The sequence below is a fragment of the Argopecten irradians genome, unplaced genomic scaffold (assembly GCF_041381155.1).
Source record: "Argopecten irradians isolate NY unplaced genomic scaffold, Ai_NY scaffold_0217, whole genome shotgun sequence".
In the NCBI taxonomy this organism is placed as follows: Eukaryota; Metazoa; Mollusca; class Bivalvia; order Pectinida; family Pectinidae; genus Argopecten; species Argopecten irradians.
In genome coordinates this window covers 2,856-24,762 of record NW_027187684.1, presented here as the reverse complement: position 1 = coordinate 24,762, position 21,907 = coordinate 2,856, and the positions used below count along the sequence as shown (strand labels likewise).

The 21,907-nt window shown below is 36.4% G+C and overlaps 1 long non-coding RNA gene across 2 annotated transcripts in view; it reads left to right on the top strand.

Moving 5' to 3' along the window:
- Nucleotides 1–21,633, top strand: part of LOC138312128 (uncharacterized) — a 47,178-nt gene extending 25,545 nt beyond the window's left edge. For both annotated transcript variants that reach the window (XR_011206864.1, XR_011206865.1), the window contains exon 3: nt 21,514–21,633. This is a non-coding gene — a long non-coding RNA (uncharacterized lncRNA). The remainder of the gene's footprint in view (nt 1–21,513) is intronic.
- Nucleotides 21,634–21,907: the final 274 nt, after the last annotated feature.

Sequence of the window (21,907 nt, the reverse complement as noted above, 5' to 3'; positions counted from 1 at the left end):
AGAAGTCAGGTGAGACGTGGAGAAAAAAACAGATGTCGAAGGTCAGGGTACGCACCACCAGAAAGGCGAAATGTACACTATACTAAAGAATACAATACTCGAGATAATGACATTGATAACGACGACGAACTGTACGAAATGTTTGACCAGTGCACTATGAGGGACGTATTCACGACAAAACCAAATGAACAAGTTGATGATAATGACTAGGTCGTTGAACTAAAGGTAAACAACTGCAAACTGTCTTTAGAAATCGACAGTGGAGCAAGGTGCAATGTATTATCGAGAAGCACAGCGGAAATGTACGCGTCAACGAAAGACATCAAGCCAAGTACCGTTATTATAAACGGAGTGAGCGGGAACCCTATGAAAGCATATGGGCAAATCACACTTCCATGTTATTACAAAGGAACAAAGAGAAATCTGACATTTCAAGTAATCGACACACCCTGGAATTAACTTGTTGGGTAGACAAGACTCTATCAACTTGGGCCCCCATAACAAGAATAAATACTGCCAAACTAGAAAAACATCTCATATTTTGAAACGCTATGAAGATGTACTGTGTGATGAGATTGGGTGTATTCCTGGATAATACAAAATCAAGATAGACTCGAATATACATCAAGTGGTTCATGCGCCAAGGCCAGTACCAGCACCGATTCGCAATCAACTCAAGAAGGAACTGGACACGCTGGTAAAAGGTGGGTATAATTAAACCAGTTACAAAACCTACAGAATGGGTGAACAGCATGGTTTGTGTCAGGAAGAAAAATGGCCGAGTACGGATTTGCATTGATCCGTCAGATTTGAACAATGCAATTCTCAGAGAACATTTTCCAATGAACAGTATTGATGACATCATTACCAGGCTACATGGTAGCAAATACTTCTCTACTCTAGATGCCAACATGGATTATTATCAAATCAAGCTTGCCGAGGAGAGAGTTCATACCTAACTACATTCAATACACCATTTGGAAGATACCGATACCTGCGCATGCCCATGGGAACAAAGTGTTCTAGTGAAGTATTTCAGAGAGAAATGATTCATCATTTTGGTAGTCTAGGAGGTACAGAAATTGTTGTGGATGATATTCTAGTGCATGGAAAAACTCTAGAAGAACATAATGAACGGTTAGAGGCTGTTGTAGACAAAGCCCGAGCAATAAACTTGAAACTGAACAAATCCAAATGTACCATTGCGAAACCGGAAGTGAACTATGTTGGTCATAAACTCACTGGGGAAGCCATCTTGAGTTATGAATACATGACAAACCTTAGCAAGAAACATGCCACGTTTGATATGTTTTGAAGCTTCTCTCAAATCCATGTATGTACAACTACAATCACTAGAAATACAGTCATTTAGTGACCGACCAGCTGGACTACTAGCGTCATGTACTAACCGAATTTTACCATTTGATTTTGGTAAAGCACCAAGAGCACTGATTATCGTTGGCTTTTCCTGACTAATCTTGTAATGGCCATTAGCAAGTTCATAATTAATTTGTTCCTCTACCTTATGCAAATGCATTGAACACGATTTATATTTTTTTTTTATTTCCGCGGCCTCCTTTGGTTCCATGTCTATAATGTTAAACGTTCATCACGCCACTTAAAATGAACTCTCGATCTGGGTCATCAGTTGGTAGAAGTTTTTCCCATGCTTCATATTTCATGGACCCAGACCCTGTGGTCAGGAGCCCATCTACAACTGTTTTGGAAGCGAGTCTGGATGTGCGACACTAGCACTGTGTTCAAGAAAGCATGATGAGCACACATGAGCCAGTTTACATTGAGGAAAATCACATACACCAGCATTGTATTTACGACAAATATCTCTACCTTGTGGTGTAAAGGGACCTTTGACCTTGCGTCGAGGGTATAGGTGAGAGCGCGAGGATGACATACTGGATAGGGTAGCTGAGCCATTTAACATTTGGACTGTCACATTGTTACTCTTTGGAATTCGCTGAAAATCAGTTAACTGTGGTTGGGGGGTTCCCCACGGGAAGTTCAGGTCGTGCTGTAACTCGCGATATTCTTTGTCATATAACAAAACACTTCTCGGACATATTTACTGAAATATCGGTTGATGTTTTGGTGTATTCTAGATACTGACTGATCAACACACTGTCAGAGCGGTCTTCTTTCATTATATCTTGTAATATACGGCTATTGTCATAGTTCCATTGTTCCACAGTGATTTTATGATAGTCCCGATCGAGTTTCTTTAGGCTTGTTACACCCGATTCAGACACAGTCAGTATTTCATCCTTTTCAAACTGAGATAATGGATCATCCCATAAATACTGATGGACAAAACGAGGTCTTTTCCTACCTGATGTCACTGATGGGGTTTCAGACTGTGGACCACGTGGTTTTGGTGTGACGTCATGACGTGGTTGGCACTGGACGAGGTGTCGAAGTTTGTCCTTTTCTTTCTCGATACTTTTAAGAAGCTCCATCCGCTTGGACTCCATTTGGAGGCTTTTTAGAGTTCTTTCTAAATCTTTGAGCTCCCCTTCATCCCCCGTAGGCTGCAAATTTACAGGGGTCGTACATCGAGACGTAGCTGTGTCATGGGGGGTTGATACACGTGGTCCTGAAGCGTCTCCATGCTGCCATAGTTCAGTCTGTTCGTGACGATCATCGGATGGACTTAGCATTTCAGTTAGTACAAAGTCCTTTAAAGCAGATGGTACCTTTCTGTGTCGTTTCTTTGACTGCTGGTCCATTATATTTCAAGCAAAATTTAGAGCAAAAAAGGCCGCGATGGCCTGCAGCGTGCGTAGACATAGCAAAACTAACTTACAGGATTTTGGTGAATGCCACAAAAAAACTGAATTTAAATAATTGAAATATCACTTAAGTCATTACGTGGTCTTCCAGGGGTTCTGTAACGCAGGTACTGTCGTGAAAACACTTGTACAATTTTTACAGTAAAATGTATAAACTGTATTCAGTATAACTCAGTATACTAAACGCAACCACGCCCCATTTATAAAGTAAAATCTCAAAAATCTATAAATATTGATTTTTCTTACTTTTATAAAAATTTTCTTGCTGGGTATCAATTTGGATACACACAATCAGAGACTTATATAGCTAAGTCTCTGACATAACTGACAAAACTAGAAATTTCGACACATGCTATTATATATATCGTTCTAACAGTAAAAATAAGCACTGTTATATCAAAAACAAATTAGAAGAAACATGAAACACACCTAGCAACTATAATATCATATAAGGGAAGGTATCAATTTTGGTACAATGACTAACACAAAGGAATGATCTCGGACAAGTTCGAAAAATCAGCTTGATTCGACGGTATTTTACGAAGTTATTGCCCATTGCACTAATCATTATAGTATTGGACCTTGTGAACGCGATAACTTTAGTAAATTAAATCCGAGGTTAAAGGGCCACTACCTTTCCGAAACGGCTTTTAATTTTTGAAATAGGAATGTAAAACGAGATCAATAATTTTGTAGAGTCGCAGAAGTTATTAACTATGCGTTTACTAGCACACTTATCATCACCTTCAGAACTGTTTAATTAGAATAAATAAATTGTTAATTTTCATAACGCGGGTCGTTTTATGTTTCCCGCCGTCGTGCTAAATGCCGCGCGGTAGTTGACTATCACTGCACCAGACGGCAAAACAGCCAAATGAATCTCCACTGTTATCGTACATTAGACAGGAAATCTTACATATGTTTGGTGTTATAACCTCATCTTAAGCCATCGATACATATTTTCTTTTGTTATTAATGTTTTTAAGAAACCTTTAAATTTTGCTCCGGAAAGGTAGTGGGCCTTTAAAGGAAGGTTTCGCCCAACCAAATAAATATTTTTTTGTGAAATGCGATAAGCGGAAGAAAAGATGAAAAAACATATTAAAATATCTCAATTTAATTTCTTTATGTGTTTGAGATTGAACAAATGTGTCTTGAATACAAAATTGAAGGAAATCCTTGATTTATTACGGTGTCCGTCAGACAAAATAATATGGAAATGAAGCTGCGATGGATCGTGTTGTCGAAGTTTGGCGCATGCGCATTGTCACGCACTAAATGTAAAAAAAAATGGCTGAACGAAAGTGTGTGCGATGAAAAAAATATATCTGAATCGGCAACAAAGTGGAGGAAATTATAATGGATTCGGTAGCACCCTAGGATATCTATAGGAAATTAAATTCAGAAATGGCATGTAGCAATAAAAGAAACAGAAGCCACATCTCAAGCGGAACTTGCCGGGATCTGTTGGGACTCGTGTAACGGCATTGCACGTGTGCCAGCGCACAAACAGCCGCAGACTAACTACATGTATATTTGGTGTACAAAGTTAGCGAGCGTATGTAAGTAACATGAAGTGTTTTAGATTATATTGTGAGAAACTCTTATTCTTAAAGCTTCGAGAAGCAAACTTAAAATTAAAATCTAGAAAATGTAAACTATTTCAGACCGAGGTTACGTTTTTGGGGCACAAAGTTTGTAGTGAAGGAATCAGGTGTGATCCAGAGAAAACGAAATCCATAGAGCAATGGCCTAGACCTGAGAATAGAACGGAAGTCCGTAGCTTTCTAGGATTGATAGGGTATTATAGGCGTTTTGTTAAGAACTTTTCAGAAATAGCTTCCCCTCTTACAAAAACTAACGAGGAAAAATATCAAGTTTGTCTGGGGAGAGGATTGTGAAAAATCATTCCAGGAGTTAAAGCAGTGTTTTATCTCTGCACCTATATTATCTTTTCCACAAAATGAGGGTATGTTTGTCTTAGATACGGACGCTAGTGCTAATGGTATAGGGGCTGTATTGTCACAAATACAAGCTAATGGGGAAGAGAGAGTTCTCGCCTATGCTAGTTATACATTAAATAGGGCACAACAGAATTACTGTACCACAAAAAGGGAACTCTTGGCAGTAGTGGTATTCCTCAAATTCTTTAGACAAAGGACAAACCATGCCCCTTTAATATGGTTGAAAAAACTTTAAAGATCCTGAAGGAATGTTAGCAAGGTGGTTAAGTGTTATAGAAACATATGATGTGATTATCCAGTACAGGCCAGGTACAAAACATAGGAACGCGGACGCTATGTCCCGAATACCTAGGAAAAAGTGTAAGAATGAGAATTGTCCAGACTGTAGTGTAGGTGATGATAATTCAGACATGGGTGGGGGTACTGGTAACAATGCAAGCGACTGTGACCAGCCGCTAGAATTGAATCTTCCTAAAATGACCCCAGTTAGCGGTGACGAGTCTAAAATGTCTGTAAACCCAGTAACCGTAGGTGTTGAGTTAGATTCTAACGAGGATAATCAGGGGGATAGAGAAGAGGATGAGGATATTGTTGCTAATTGGTTGCCTATATGGACCAAAGATGAACTGCTGGGGATGCAGGAGAAAGATTTGGGAATAGGGCCAATTTTAAGACAATTACGGGATTCCTCTACAAAACCTCTAAAATCTCAGATAGTTGACCTTGATTCAGACTCTAAAAGGTTATGGTTACAGTGGGATCAGTTGGAACTAGAAAATGGTCTGTTGTATCGTAAGAAACCAGATAATCAGGGTAAAATCATTCTACAGTTAGTTACCCCCAAAGTAATCAGAGATACCATATTTGAGCACTTACATATCAATAGAACTGCAGGACATTTTGGGAGAGATAGGACTATTCAAGCTATCAAAAGTAGATTTTACTGGCCCAGTATGACAGAAAGCATAACAAGATGGTGTAAAACTTGTGATATTTGTGCTAGGTGTAAACCAGGTCCAGGGCTGGGTAAATCTCCCTTAAAACAGTTCAAAGCTCGTGCCCCAATGGAATGTGTAGCCATAGATATAATGGGTCCTTTACCTATGACTAGTAGGGGAAATGAGTATATCTTAGTACTTGGAGATTACTATACAAAATGGAAAGAAGCTTTCCCGTTAACAAATCATACTGCGCTCACCGTAGCTGATAAGTTAGTCTCTGAAGTATTTAGCAGATTTGGGTGTCCAACACAACTTCATTCAGACCAAGGTCGGGAGTTCGAGTCCGAATTGTTCAAAGAAGTATGTAGACTACTAGGTATAAACAAAACTAGAACCACACCCTACCGACCCCAATCTGATGGACTAGTAGAGAGATTCAACAGGACACTGAAACAAATGTTGTCAATATATGTAGATAAGGACAGGTCTGATTGGGATGATCAATTACCATACTTAATGATGGCCTATAGAGCCACTGAGCATAAAAGTACAAAATGCAGTCCCAATCTAATGATGCTAGGTAGGGAAATACACTGTCCCATAGACCTAATGGTAGGAAATCCACCAGGTGTAAATAACAGCTGTCCAGTAGAGTATGTAGAATGGCTTAAAGATAGTATGCAGAAAAACTTTCTATTTGCCAATCAACAATTAAACATGGCCGCTAAGTCACAGAAGCAATATCATGACAATCATTTGCGGGAAAGAGACTATGAGGCAGGTATGTGGGTATGGCGATGGTATCTTCCCAAGGTCAATCAAAAGCTAGGATTAGGGTGGACGGGACCATATCTAGTTGTAGAGGTAATAAGTCCGCTCACCTGCAAAATACAAAGGGATAGCATGTCAAAACCAATTAGTGTTCATGTTGATCACTTAAAACCCTATGTAGGTAGTAATCCACCAGAAAACTGGTTACCGAAAACCCAAGGGTCTGATGTAACAGATACCGATTCTACTGAAGACACGTCTTCAGATGTAGACAGTCTAGATAGAGCCTTCCGGTGGAACCGGAAACACTTAGGACCAGGAGGGGACGGATAATTAAACCTCCGACGAAATATTCTCCTTAGTATGATTACTTGAGAATAACTTAGGTAGATACCAGGTAAACTGTATACTGTACGTTGGACACATGTTATTTTTTTTTTTTGTAATATAAAATATGCTAGGTAACAGTTAGAAGAAGTGGAACTTGTAGATAACATATTAGTTAGTGTATTGTTTTTTTCTATTTTATTATTTTTTTTATATAGTTTGCTTCATTTTTTTATAGATCAAGTATAGCATACTAATAGAGTAGTGTAAGGTAGATAACCTACCTGAGTTTTACTGGGGAGTAGCACTGGGAAGGGCTAAGGTTATACTTCACAGGAAACACTTGTTTATTATGTTATCAATGTATACATGTGAGCAATTAGGGGGAGTATCTATTCATAATAAGGTTTTGTTTATATTAGAGCTAGACAATGGGTGGTATACACTGATGACAGCACTAGGGTGGGAAAATTAGGTTCCACAAACAGATCACAGGGAAGGTGACTTCCTAAGGATACAACGGAGTTAGTGTAACCCAAACAAACCAATATGAAAGTGCCAGTCATCAAAGAAGCTGCACAGAGTATCAGGTGTCGTATCCAGGGGTGGAGGACCAACTGCTGAGGGGATGGGGACCTAACTGTCTCTATTTACCCCACTACCATTTTCACTGATGTCCCAGGAGCCATTAACTTTCCTGCTGAACACAACAACATGGAACAAGACATGGACATTAATGTGGACCTCGAGGAACTGTACCAGTTTCAGGAGGTCAACATCAGAGAAATGTTCCCAAGGACGGGGATGGTTTGTGCAGTTCCGGGGTGCGGACCACAGAAATATAAAAAGCTAGGGAGGTACCTGGACCATTGGAAAAAGATCCACAAGCCTTCCATTAAATTGTATAAATGCAAAACATGCAACAAGAAGTTCACCTCTGGATGGATGGCCAGGAGACATGGTGACATCCATACTCCTAAAGGGAACATAATCGTATCCAGCGTCCGTAACAGGAACTTCCGAGATCCCGGAGACATACTTCCTCCTCGATGTGCATCATCAAAGGAAAGGGAACTATCCAGGACCATGGAGAAAAAGATTGCCCAGGAACAGCGGAGGATCCTTGAGCCGGAGACCAGACCAGAACACGATATGGAGGAACTCGCATGGATTTTCGGTTAAACCAGTGAACATTTTAAAAGTGACTGTGATAAACTTAAGCGTTATGCTGTGCTATTTTTTTAAAGTTTCATTTCGTTATTCTATTCTTGAGGACCATACGTTGATGTGGATTTTAAAAACCTGAACTGTGACTTTTAACGTTTGGATATTATTACTTTGTGAAAATTCCATGAAATTCTGGATTTATTTCTATTTCAGGAAAAGACATTGACATTTGATTTTATTCCATTGATATGTGTTTTACTTTCAGCTAAATTTCATGAATTCTTTACTTATTTTTACATGTATAATTTTATATATGTTCCAGTGGGAAGTGTCTCTTATGGGCTAGATGGGTTCCTAATAAGATTTTAGTTTAAAAAATTAATGAGAGAGGGTACTTCGTGTTACGGGGGTATGTCACTAATACTTAGTGGGTTCTAGGGATTACAATATTAATATACCAAGGAGATATTATTTGGGTCCAAGTTGAAGTTATTGTGTTTGGTTCATAGATATTAATACCTTAGTATGTTGTGTCATGATTTTGTTGTCCATACTTACCATATATGGTGGTTATTTACATTAATGGAAACCAGTTGTTGTTTACGAGTTGTTTACCTGATTATACTTATATACAGATAAGTTTGAATACAAGGCATATCTAGATTTAAAGGGTATTTGGATAATCTGACGTTATAGTATATCTATAATTGTTATATTAGAACATTAGTGTTTTGTGTTGAAGGAATATTCTTCTAATAATGGATAGTTGGTAAGCAATTAATCTTGTTTATCGTTATACATTGATACTTGTGTGTTTGATTCTATTTCGGACTGAAGTTAAACTAAACATGGAGGTCAGTACTGCCTGCTCCATAGATGTTCAACCGTCCCATCGTAGTAGAAATACTTTCCACATTATACTTTAGTGTTAGTAGTTTCAACCTTGTACATATTTATGTTATGTTGTTGCTTTTATTTTTGTTTGTTTAATTAGGATATATGACTTATCAAAGTCTGACTTTCGTATTCATAGACTAAGAGGCGAAATTATAAGTAATGTTCCCATTCCATAGGTAGTGTCCCCATAGTAAGGTTATAGTCTTGGTGACAAAGGTATATTTTTGTTAAAAATGATACTTTGATCTTAAGGGGGGAGGAATGTGAGAATATAGGTCATTAGCCTTATCTATTTAAGGTTCATTATATGTTAACTAAGTCCATAATCGCTGTGTATCCCTTTACTCATACCAATCCGTTTAATGTGACACCTGTGGGATGGGGCTATACACACATATCGCGTATACTTCCGGTTGTGTGTTGGCTGCTGTCATATGTATCCTTGTGCAGTCTAGGGTAACTTGGTGTTTACCTTCGAGACGACAGGATATTGGTGAGTTGCCGGAAGACGTTCCGCGCTCACTGCGCATATGCCATGGATCTGGCCAATCGGAATGGGTGTGCGACGTCGCAAATAGGACCAGGGGGCTGGGTTATAAAAAGGGCTGCACAGCGAAAATGGCTGACTTGCATGGCCGGATAACCGGCCAACACCCAGGGAGAGATACCTTTCTCATCTCAGGAGCTGGTAACAGCTACCACACAGTGCTGACAACAGCACACGTACATTAGTACGTAAACGTTAGGGCACGTGGGGGTGTGTACACGTTAGTTAGGGAGTGGGGCTGTTGCTAGTGTTTACCGGGAGGTGAGGGTGTAGTGTATAAGTTTATAGGTATAGGAGGGGGTAGATGTACCGTTATCGATAGGTCCTATATAATCCTATAGGGGTGTCCGTTATACTGAAACCGTTTATCTTGGTGTATTACTTTTACTTACTTTGTTACACAATATGTATCACTGTTTAATTGATCTAGTTAATTAATATGAATAAATCTCCATTTAACTTCATGTAAGTGTTTGTTGACATGTAATTAAATTGCTCCGCCACATCCTTATGAACTTGGGATTGAGCTGTCTGTAAGCAGCTCAGCGTGAGTGCGTGTCTCTACTATCGGGATTCGTCTGCTGACCGGTGTCGTGGGGATTGTAAATCAAAACTATACGATCACAACATTTGGGAACTGACGTCCCCTCGACGCTGGTCCCGGGAGTCGGGACGCGCTATAACAATATGATATGTATAAACAGTCCCTCGCACTTCGATTTGTTGTTGTTGTTTTTTTAACTAAACATGCCGTGGCAAGACTGTCACTTCTGTCTGACATTTTGTTGCACGCTTCCGTATGTTGCTGCGGCCTCGTTTTGGAAAAAAATACGTCATGTTCTATGTAAAGCTTGACTTCGCTCTATTTTTAGAGGAGTATTTTCCTGGTCAAGCTAGGCAACTGACCACCCATATTATTCGCTGTATGCATTGAAAATGATCTGAAGATTATATCTATGTATAGACCTATCCACATCAATCCGCCATATTGAAATTTTAGAGTTATCCTCCCCTTGATCGGAGTAAAGACACTTCCGGTTTTCATTACGTACACTGTAATATAGTAACCGCTAAACTACCTTTGAAACGAATTTTCCCGATTTGTAACACGTTTCTTTGCTGTGTTGCTGCTACTATTATTTGAATTACATATTTCCATGTATGTAGGTGTTTTTTTTATCGTAAATATTGGACAGTTTCCCAACATTTTCGTTCATTTTTTGGGTGACCGCCTTATATCCCTACGGCCCAATAGTCCGAAGGCCCGTCAGTCCGAAGGCCCATTAGTCCTAAGGCCCGTTAGTCCGAAGGCCCAATAGTCCGAAGGCCCGATAGTCCGAAAACAGATAATACAATTGGGATTTATATGCGAATAGTACTTGAAATGAAACAAACGTTTATTACAGTTTTCGATGCAAAAGATTTGTTGTAAACTTGCTAAGGTATACTTACATGTATGTGACTATAGAATTGATACGGAAAATGATATGAAACAACGAAATGTAGCGTATTTTCAAAAAGAGCATAATCTTGAAATACATAAACGTATCTGATATTAAAGAGTTATATTTTGTATATGTACAATGTGATCCTGTTTAATATTTCCCCGAAAAATATCATTATGCGGACCATTTCCATCATTATGGGTAGAATAAACAATTCAAAGAATGTGGAAGCAAAAATAAGTCCTTAAATACATGTATATATTGTACAAAATAACGACGTTTACAGGTATAATAAAAGTCATTTTTGGATAAGATTTGATTATATACATCATTTATTCATGAAGCAATGTTAATCCTAATGCAATACAGTGTACAAAAGGCTAACAATCGGACATTTTAAAGCTTGCATGTTTGTAAGATAATCCATAGAATGTATGCTTGTGAGATATCCTATAAAATGTAAGATGTTATTTTATTATTTTTTTTATCTATTTTTTTTTTATTTTGATGTAATTTTGACCTGGCATTGCTCATGAAGAAATGACAACTTGCTGTCCATAGAAATTGTCAGATCATCAGTGCCGAAAAATGTTTTCGTCAAAATACGTTAACTATAACAACTCTCTAACTTGCAATATTTACTAATTTTCGGACTAACGGGCCTTCGGACTATTGGGCCTTCGGAATAACGGGCCTTCGGACTATTGGGCCGTAGGGATATAAGGGTGTCACCATTTTTTGAGTGGGCGTGGCCGCTATTGAAAAGTTTCAATGGAGGGTTCATTCAACTTTGTAAGTCCGATCTTACGTCTTCCATCTTCCCCGAGAATGTATTAAAGCATGGTGAAAATAGCATGTGGTAATATATCCACTTATCACGATAATGTATGCGTTTATTCCGACATTTCTCACTAAAACCATCATATATGTACCATAAACATAAACTGTATACAGGTATTTGTATACATCTTACATATATATATATAGGTGTATGTTTGTGTGTGTACAGATCGAAGTTTTTAAAAGAACTGGGTACATTCACTGGCATGTCACGCCTAAATTCCAAACTAGAAAATCAAGGTGTCCGTCTGCAGAGTGAGACTGTTTTTGACCTACCTTTGAAAGTAATTTACAAGTACATTATACATGATCCAAATTGGTGATGGAAACCACTATATGTAGTTCACGCACCGTTTTTTACCTCTCATATGTGGTGTCTATTATAATGTAGGACTCTTGTCATTTGAAATAGAAATACAATGTATGTATTCAAACATGTGAACAGTTTTGTGCCTTAGTTTGTGGTTGCTGTATTTTGGATTAGACACAGAAAGAATATACATGTAGATGATTGATTTTTTCCATATAAACAGCACCCTTCCATCCCAAAGTTTAAAATACAATAATGACATTTGTGCATACATAGATTTTTTGCATATGTTGTAATATCTGCCATGTGTTCTTTCTGCACCCTAGGCTCTGGAAATAAAACTGTTGCATTCAACTCACCATCACTCAATGTATTGTTAATGCTTATCCTACTTGTAATAGTTTGAGAATAAATTATTTATGTGAAGCCAAATCTTACATGGATTGACTTGTACCTTGAAAGGTTTGCTTTCTTCTGAAAGACTTTGTAAATGATGATAGTCAATTCATTCTAATCAGATTTTTTAATGCCAATCATGATATGTAGGCCTACCTTTATGTAGATAGATATAGTTCAATATTTCTATTCAAAATGAAATGCACACTCTTTACACATACTTCATAGCAATATGTTGGCGATTTATTAGATACATATATGTATCCTGAAAGTGGACATAGTTTCAAATAAAAAATAAACAAACTTGAAATGATCAACTCCTAAAATTGGTAAGCAGGTGACAACAATAGGTACATGTATTTCTTGCTGTCTAAATGAAGTGGAAGCTGAATGAATGTACATGTATGTGCTTAGTTTTTTGTGTGTGTGTATATTTATGTGATTTGTACTCCACAGCCTTCATGGAGAAGTTAAACCTGTTACCTCCTCCATTTTTGTGTTAATATTTTTTAAAGTGAAAAGTAGGTTGTCAACAATCAAACAAATTATTCATAGATTGATGATTTCTATATAGTACAAATAATGCAAGTACACCCACCAAACCATGTAGTGATACAAATGCACTATGATAATGTATGACACTGCAGTTACTTATGTAAAAATGCATAAAGTCTTTTTAGAATGCAGTAACTATTTTAGAAATACATCTATACATTAATCTCATTTTAGCCAGTATGGTACCTTCAAACTTCAGAACATAGAATCAGGGATCCTATATATATATATATGTACAATAGTACATGTACATGTGTGTATATCGAAACTGGAAAGAAAACCTGGCTTATCTACATGTATTGTACAGAAGTAATATATATATATACACATGTAAATCAATACAATAATTGTAAATGTCTTGTGAAGTTACAGAAGCTAGCATACTACCCAAAACAAAAAAGAAAACAATATATTCAAATCTTGGTATTTCCAACTATATGTGTAAATCTATTTCCAAGATGACAAATATCTTGTACACAGTCTTCATAAGCCTCATTGAATTTTCCCTTTATGGGAAATGGCCATGACAATAACCCATAGGGAAACTGTAAAACAATTTTACACTATGTAGTTGATATATATTAAGTTACATCATAGATAATGGTAATTGTAGGTAGGTTTGAAGACATATTTATTTATTTATTTTTGTAAATGGAATATGGATGGTGGGACATAAAAAAAATCTGAAAATTGATTCTTTTAGGCCCTCTTTTTGACAGGAATACATAAAAATATTCAGGTTCATATGATCTTTTCTACTCAGTTTCCCTACCAATGCTTCCAGAATTGGTTATTATTGAGGTTAGTTTCAAGCAAGGATTTTTAAGTGTCTGTGTCCTTGGTTTAAAGATTTTATAGCTCTCAAATCACTGTGACCTAGCTTTAGGCAAGTATAACAGCCAAATATGCATTTTTAATCGTCACTACAAGTATTGTATTGATTCCGTTTCATTCCGGTAGTATAAAAATATTTATACATTAATTACTTTTTTATAACATTAGATAACAAGAGGACATAAATTGTACAAATGGTTAGATATACATGTAGTTCAACAGAGACAATAGAGACAATAAACATTTATCAGGTAGTTGCAGAAAAACATGTATACTGTGTAACTTTGGAAAAGATCAATCATATCCGTTACTATCTTCATGTAAATCTATGTCACCAGAAGTGGGCAAGTCCATATTAAAAAAAAAGATCACTGCATTGTTGCTATTGACAAAGTATATTATTTTAATTTTCTAGAATTACAATTCAAGAATATAGGAGAAATATGTAGTCCAGCAGGATTTTCATTATTCATTTTAGCTTTAAATATACCTAGCAATGGTGCTAAACTTATATCAGGATCAAGTGTGTTCCAAATTCGCATGACATCAGGAAAGAAGCTATTGCCAAAGTTGACCTAAACGGGGAAGAACCTACACTGTATGTTACCTATGTTATGTACAGGTTATGATAGTAGAAATGTGTACATTCATACAAGTACATAATTATATATAGATAACAAGATGTTGTTAACATAGTATTACTTTATTCAGTCAAAATACATTAACTGACATAAGTTTGACGTTCTGTCAATAATAATTAAACATAAGCATAGTGTTTTGATGTAAATAAATAGAATTCTATGAAGATGGTGTTGGTATGTGTGCCGTAGTCGAAGCAGATACATATAGATCTACATAAATGTACATGTACATGTGTATTATGAAGACACAGTATTTACATATTAAAAATAAATTGATCTATTTCGCTTAAAACGGCAACTTTTAAGTGCTAGAATATTAAACTAAAAACGTTTACAAACAAAAAAGATATGTAGACGTTACATTGGGTCACACTTAATAACGACAACAAACGACAACAAACGACAAGAAACGACAACAAACGACAACACGTTAAATATAAGGAAAAGTTAGTGACAACACAAGATATGTCATTCAGTACATTAAAATGAATATTTCTACCAAGTTTTATGAAGATTGGAGCAAAAATGAAGGAATTAGAGCGATTTTAATATTCTGAAATCGGCCGCTGGTCAACGATAAATCGAGTGACAAGAGGTTTGCCGTGACGGTATACCGACAACACGTTGTAACATCGAAAATGTTTTAAAAACCTAACGACAACAGAAGATATTTTATTTGTCATACTATATTGCATATATGTACAAAATTTCATTAAGATTGGAAAAAAAATGAAGACTTTATACCTGTTTTAATGTTACGAGATCGGCGACTGGTCAGGTTTACTACCGACAACAGATCGACGACTCACACACGCCTGTACACGCGTGTGTACGAGTGCATAGGGTCTCGATACTGTTTGTCTAAGCCATTGTTGTGTAAACATCATTATAGTCGGTGTAGAACTCTAGGCCATACTCCATACACGAACACTTTTGAAGATAATTGTAAAAAATTTCTTACATGTGGTTGAATCCAGATTTTTTTCTTAACATTCCACAAATAGATGCTTTTATTAATAATTTCATGATTTGTTTACTTGTCAGCCCTGTGTTTCAGCAGATTTGAGTACCCAAAATGGAACACCTCCTAAATAATTAAAGTTTGATTAATAAATGTCCAGGCATGAAAAAAAATGTTTGAATTCATTTAAAGAAAGTTCAAACATATTTTAGTTTATTCAGGGCACATGTCTTTCAAAAATATTCCATTCAGCATTTATTTTCTCATTTTAAAATATATGGTGTTTTTAGGGGTGTCGCACGACGTCGTTTCCCGGAGTTTTTCAAAATTTCATTATTTTTAAACACAGATAATAAGCAACTGGAAAGAAAATTGTCACAAAATAGTCAGCACCTTAGTTTTTGTTCAGGACTGTTATTGTTAGTTTAGATTGCAAACTGAAAATTCTGTATCACATATTTTAAAAGTGTTTCATTTTGGGTAGCGTTCCAAATTGGGTAGCTTACAAATATTGCGTTTATTTAACACTTTTTATTACTGAACTTACACATTTTATTTATTGAATGATTTTTACTGACACATACATACGTGTAATTCATTTGAAAAGTATTAGAAGGTCAACGAATTTTAACTGTTACAACATCTTGAATCTCGTCTTGCGGGCACACAAGATATTTCGCAAACATATCGTAAAATGTCCAACTGATAATTTCGCAAACTTATCGTTTAAAGTCTAACTGTTTAAGAGAAACACAATCCTTAAATATCTTGAACCCCGTCCTGCGGGCACACAAGATTTCGCTAAGACATTTTTTCTGTTTAGACGGACCGTGCGATTCTGTTCATTTCCACGTACACGTTTTCGTGTATCCGGTTTTTTCGCGATGGCTGATGTTTTTGTAATAGTTAGCATTCCATGAGTGGAAGATATAAGTTCCTTTTTCTGCTTCACAAGTTTCAAAAACTTGTGCACGTTCCGTTGTCGTTGTCTTTGTCTTTGGCAGTGTTCTCCAAAATACTGAACTTATTTTTAAATGTTGCGCATGCGGAGCTAATTCGTACTCTCCTATTCCGTGACGCGATCTGCGCACGTGGTTGTACTTCGTGTTTTGTATGTGCTCTAATCGTTTTTCGAAATTTTACAGTCACCAACAAGCTTTATGATGTCATTCATTGATTCGCAATGTTGTTTTTCCATCGTACTCGGGGCCGTCAAACCACCCTGCGCCGGATAGTTGGTAAAGTTTTTTCAGACCAATATGTACCCATACGTTCACCATACATATTGTCGATTTTGCTTGATTTTGCTTGATACTGAAATCAAATTCTTTGATAGTATCCAAATTGATCAGTCCATCCTCGCCAAAGATAGACGACATTATCGGCGCTTTTTCTTTGTCGTTCATTCATGCTCCCGAAAATATACGCAAATATTTTATACAAAAATGTACAATAAAAAAAAAAAACATATAATAATGTATTTCTTAAGATAACATATGGGAAGTATATATACACACCATATGTTTACATAACAATAAATACAATCGCGAACTGTAATCACTCTGATAATATACACACGTGTGTGCTTCTTCTATGTATACTGTATGCAAGCAGTCGTAGACGTTTCAATGACCATTACTCATTCAAATCTTCATCAATAGTCATTACAATTGACATGAATTACTTTCTTTAGATATAGGTTACATATATTATTATTTGCGGTAACATTACTGCGTAATTTCGTAAAATAATTTGTGTTGTCGGTCGGATCTAGATCTCTACATGTAAGCTTGGCTTACACACATGTATACACTGCGTCTCTTCATATTTGAAATCGTCATTACTCCGGTATTTTTACTCCAATCTTAATGAATTTTTGTACAGAGATGCATTATGGTATGACAAACAACATATCTTATGTTGTCGTTAGGTTTTTCTAATTTTTTAATGCTATGATGTGTTGTCGGTAATACTGAACATACACACTCGCGATATAAATCTGACCAGTTGCCGATCTCGTAACATTAAAACAGGTATAAAGTCTTCATTTTTATTCCAATCTTAATGAAATTTTATACATAGATGCATTATAGTATGACAAATAACACATCTTCTGTTGTCGTTAGGTTTTTAAAACATTCTCGATGTTACAACGTGTTGTCGGTATACCGTCACGGCAAACCTCTTGTCACTCGATTCATCGTTGACCAGCGGCCGATTTCAGAATATTAAAATCGCTCTAATTCCTTCATTTTTGCACCAATCTTCATAAAACTTGGTAGAAATATTCATTTTAATGTACTGAATAACATATCTTGTGTTGTCACTAACTTTTCCTTGTATTTAACGTGTGTCGTTGTTGTCGTTTGTTGTCGTTATTAAGTGTGACCGGTTACATTTGTACCTGTCAAATTACAGTCAACAGTAATACAGGGTGTATATGTTAAGTACTATCTACAAAATGTACGCGTATCATTCATATACCGCCATTATCACGTTACCGGCGACTTTGAGTCGGTAGTTTTTGCACTAAATTTAACTTGACAGTTAACAATATTCTTTCATGTGGTTTAAGCAACAGTTCAATATCCAAACGTAACTCACATACACCTCTAACGTTTCGTAATTAACGTGATTTACGCGAAAGATCGTCTGCCGTTTACTACCATACAATGCTCTGTCCATGTAAACCGGAAGTTGCTTTACTCCGGGCGCCACTATCGCTTACAAAGGGCGATAACTAAAAAAAAGTTAGATAAATTTCAATTTCGTAGTCTTTATATTTCATTGGGCGAAACCTACCTTTAATGAAACTTTGTATGTAGACTAACATTGGAAAGGTCTCGAACGAATTCGAAAATCATCTGGATTCGACGATAATTTCCGTATAAAATTTATTTTAGCATACTCAAGTAAGAACCATAACTCTATGAACCCTAGTCGTCAATCGGATTCCCCTCGGAGAAATTTCCGGTAATCTTCGGAAATATATATTCACGGAAATTACTCCGAGGGGAATCCGATTGCCCTAGTCGTTTCTGGGTACGCGTGATGAATGAATGAAGAGTTTTACGTGTCGTAACGCCATATATAACGTTTCCGGGTACGCGTTGTAGCGTTCTTGCCTTAGGAACAAACAGCAACTTGTTTAACTGCACTGTGTATTGACCACGTGTAATAACTACTTCCGGTTCACTACATCCGGTTCAGGGAGTACTCATTATTTGCATTGGGGAGTAATCATTAACCAGTCTGTATTAACGTTACACGCTTGATGCGCATGTCCTATATATCTAGGTCACTTTGCGCATGCGTAGCAAGGCACATTTGATATCTTGACCTCCTCTTTTATTCAGTGACCGTGCACCGTGGCGCAAGGAATTAAATGTAGTTCCTAGACCTAGTCAATATTAGTCATGCGGTAAGAAATTAGGAACACACCAATTATGATATTGATATGCTTTAGCAACTTATCAAATTTATTCTAAATATGTTTTAGACATGAATTATAATGTTTCTCTAACTATCCGATTTGGGGATGAGGCGGGCCTTATTTCGTCATTTGTGCTATCTTTAGGTCGTGGGGAAAACCCATGGGCAACGTAGGTCACATACCACAGTATGCGATACAGATTGATAGGCCTAATAACTCTCCTGAACAAAAAAAAAAAAAAAAAAAAAACAGCTTGTAACTCTGACAATGTTATATATTGATAAGTTCTTTCATGGTTTTTTTTATTATTTTTTTTTACAATTTTATATATCTAAACGTGCATGAAAACAAAAATCAGGACATATCATTTGAACAATAATTGTTGTTGAATCATATATAGCTATAATGTATATAATGTGTTTCATGAACACAAAGTCAAACTTACTTAGTAACTTTTTAATTGGTTACGGATGAAAAATACTAGATCTAATTAACTTGTTTTTACTTACTTCAAACATATTTTATTGACCAAAAGGATCTGGCACTTAGTTATGACAACTTATGAAGCCATCCCCTTACAAAGTTAAATAGACATCTATCATCTTTTGAACAATAATATTGGTGTTTAATCGTGTTAATTATATATATATATATATAGTACAGTAAAGATAGGGTGTTGCCCCAAAATAATTGCACCATAATTTTTTCTTTGTTTTTCATACAGATCTTACTTTGTTTTATACAAGAAAAAAGTTGCCATAAATAAAAATTTGGGAAAGCGTTTTTCTCGACCCCCAAAAAATCAGAAAAATAGAGATATTTGCATAGTTTGCTAACTTTGAAGCCAAATATGAACTGACATGGTTATCATGAGATACTAGAAAATTACTGTTTGGCAAGAACGTCATAAGGACAGCACAGATGGCCAAAAACAAGTAGAAATCAACACAGGGAAAAAGTATTACAACATGAAAATTGCATAATTATGTCCTTGTAACAGCCAAATATGCTTTTGTTGGATTGTTAAGATAAAATATTGTTCAGTATTGCCAACTCACCCGATTTCCCCGGGTTGACCCGTTTTTTAAACATTTTAGAATGCCTCACCCGATTGACCCGGCGGGTCATCAAATAACCCGATTTTCAGCACTGGGACCAAAGTGTCAAAAAGCTCACAAAAAGTACGTCAGATATAGCCATTAGCGTAATTTTAACTACATCTCAGGGCTTAAGGCTCATATCAGGCCCTTGTATAATGCAGGTAGCCATGTTTGTGTTTACACAAACTTTAATAAAGGTGTGAAATTGTAGCAATTAATCTATTCAGTCATGCATCACAATGTCTATGATCGTTTTTAGCCTGAGCCAGCTAGGAAAATTAGACTGGACCAATTAATACTGTTCAAAATCAGAAATAATCTCTTCAAAATTCTTCAAAAGCACAAACACTTGTGATTTCAGACAAAGATTTATTCACACGAATAAAACATAGTCAACGTGAACGGTATCCTGTTGTAGTAGCTATAGGCAGGCAAGCCAATCATAATGGCCGCCATTTTGTTTAGTCAAAGATAATAATGAAACCAGACATGTGTAGAACAAAAAATCTGGATTTTATCAAATATTATTTAAAAGATTTTTTGATACAATATTTTTATTAATTATCAGATATTAATTATGTTATTACAAAAAAAAATCATCATAAATATTATCAAGGATTTATAAGTGAGAAGGATTCGTGTGACTGTCTCTTTACATTACTAAACACCACGCGAGACGCCTATGAACCGGGAATAAAAACCGTTTTTCTCAACAAATACTTGTCTTATCGAGTCAAACGAAACACCATTGTAAAGTTTATTAAATTTCATGACGTATATTACTTGCTTTAAAGACAGAATATTTAGAGGATATGTCTTAAATTTTCGTTAAAAAAGATCGACAGCTCATGAAATGACGGCCCCGCTTCAGAAAGTAAGACGGTAACCATCGCACCCGCAAGCTACATCAAAGGCTGCGCCGGCGGATATCAAAGGAAAATCAGTCGTCGCCCAACGTCACGGTCAGTGCACAAACACAAAAGCGCCTGCCTTGGACTTCCTCAAAACCCAGTGTGACTTATCCTTCTCATGTACGTCCTTGATATTATTGAATAACAAAATGAAAATAATAAATATATGCATATTTAAGGCTTTTTAAAAGTGTTAAAAATTACACTAAAATGTTGTTTCGCATATGACCCTTGTTTTGACCCTTTCACCCGTTTTTTCAAGGGTGATCACCCGATTTGACCTCATCAGAGGTTGGCAATACTGATTGTTATCATCAACAATACCATTGATATTCATTTTGGTGGAATCTTTTTAAATAGAGCTTGTTGATTAAAGGCTTTTAAAGTAAAAATGTTACTTCCTGAGATAACATGGTTGCTCAAAATTGGTCTTTTGGCCTTTTCCAAGGATATTTTGAAGTCCAAATTGAATAAATGTCTTTTTTATTCTAGAATTATTCAGTATTGGTAAGTATACCGTCTCAAGTATTTAGATAGTTATTAATTCAGATTCTATGTAGGCTATTCTCACCTAAAAGAGACAACTATATCAAGTCGATCAAATCCTCATTTATCTTGAAAATTCTGGACTATGCATTGTGACGTTTTAAGACAATTCTATAATTTCAGCAATGGCGATTTCCTTAGGTTCCATGAGTTCCTCGTCCATTCCTATACAGCAGACACCCCCAGGGAATCCGGTCTTTGTCAAGCTTGACCTAAAATACAAGTGTCTAAAGTGCAGGTATGATACTGTAATAGGGAGGGTTTCCCAAGAGACCCGGAGGGGCGATCCGACTGTAGCTCCCGTTATATGTTTAAGTCCCAAATAGTGATCGTATAGTATTTTTAGGTCACCTGAGACGCAGTCTCAAGTGACCTATTCTAATCGCCTTTTGTCCGTCGTCGTGCGTCGTGCATCGTCCGTCGTGCGTCGTATGTCCGTAAACAATTTACATTTTAGACTTCTTCTCCAAAACTGCTGAAGCAATTTCAATGAAATTTTGCACAAACCTTCTAAGGC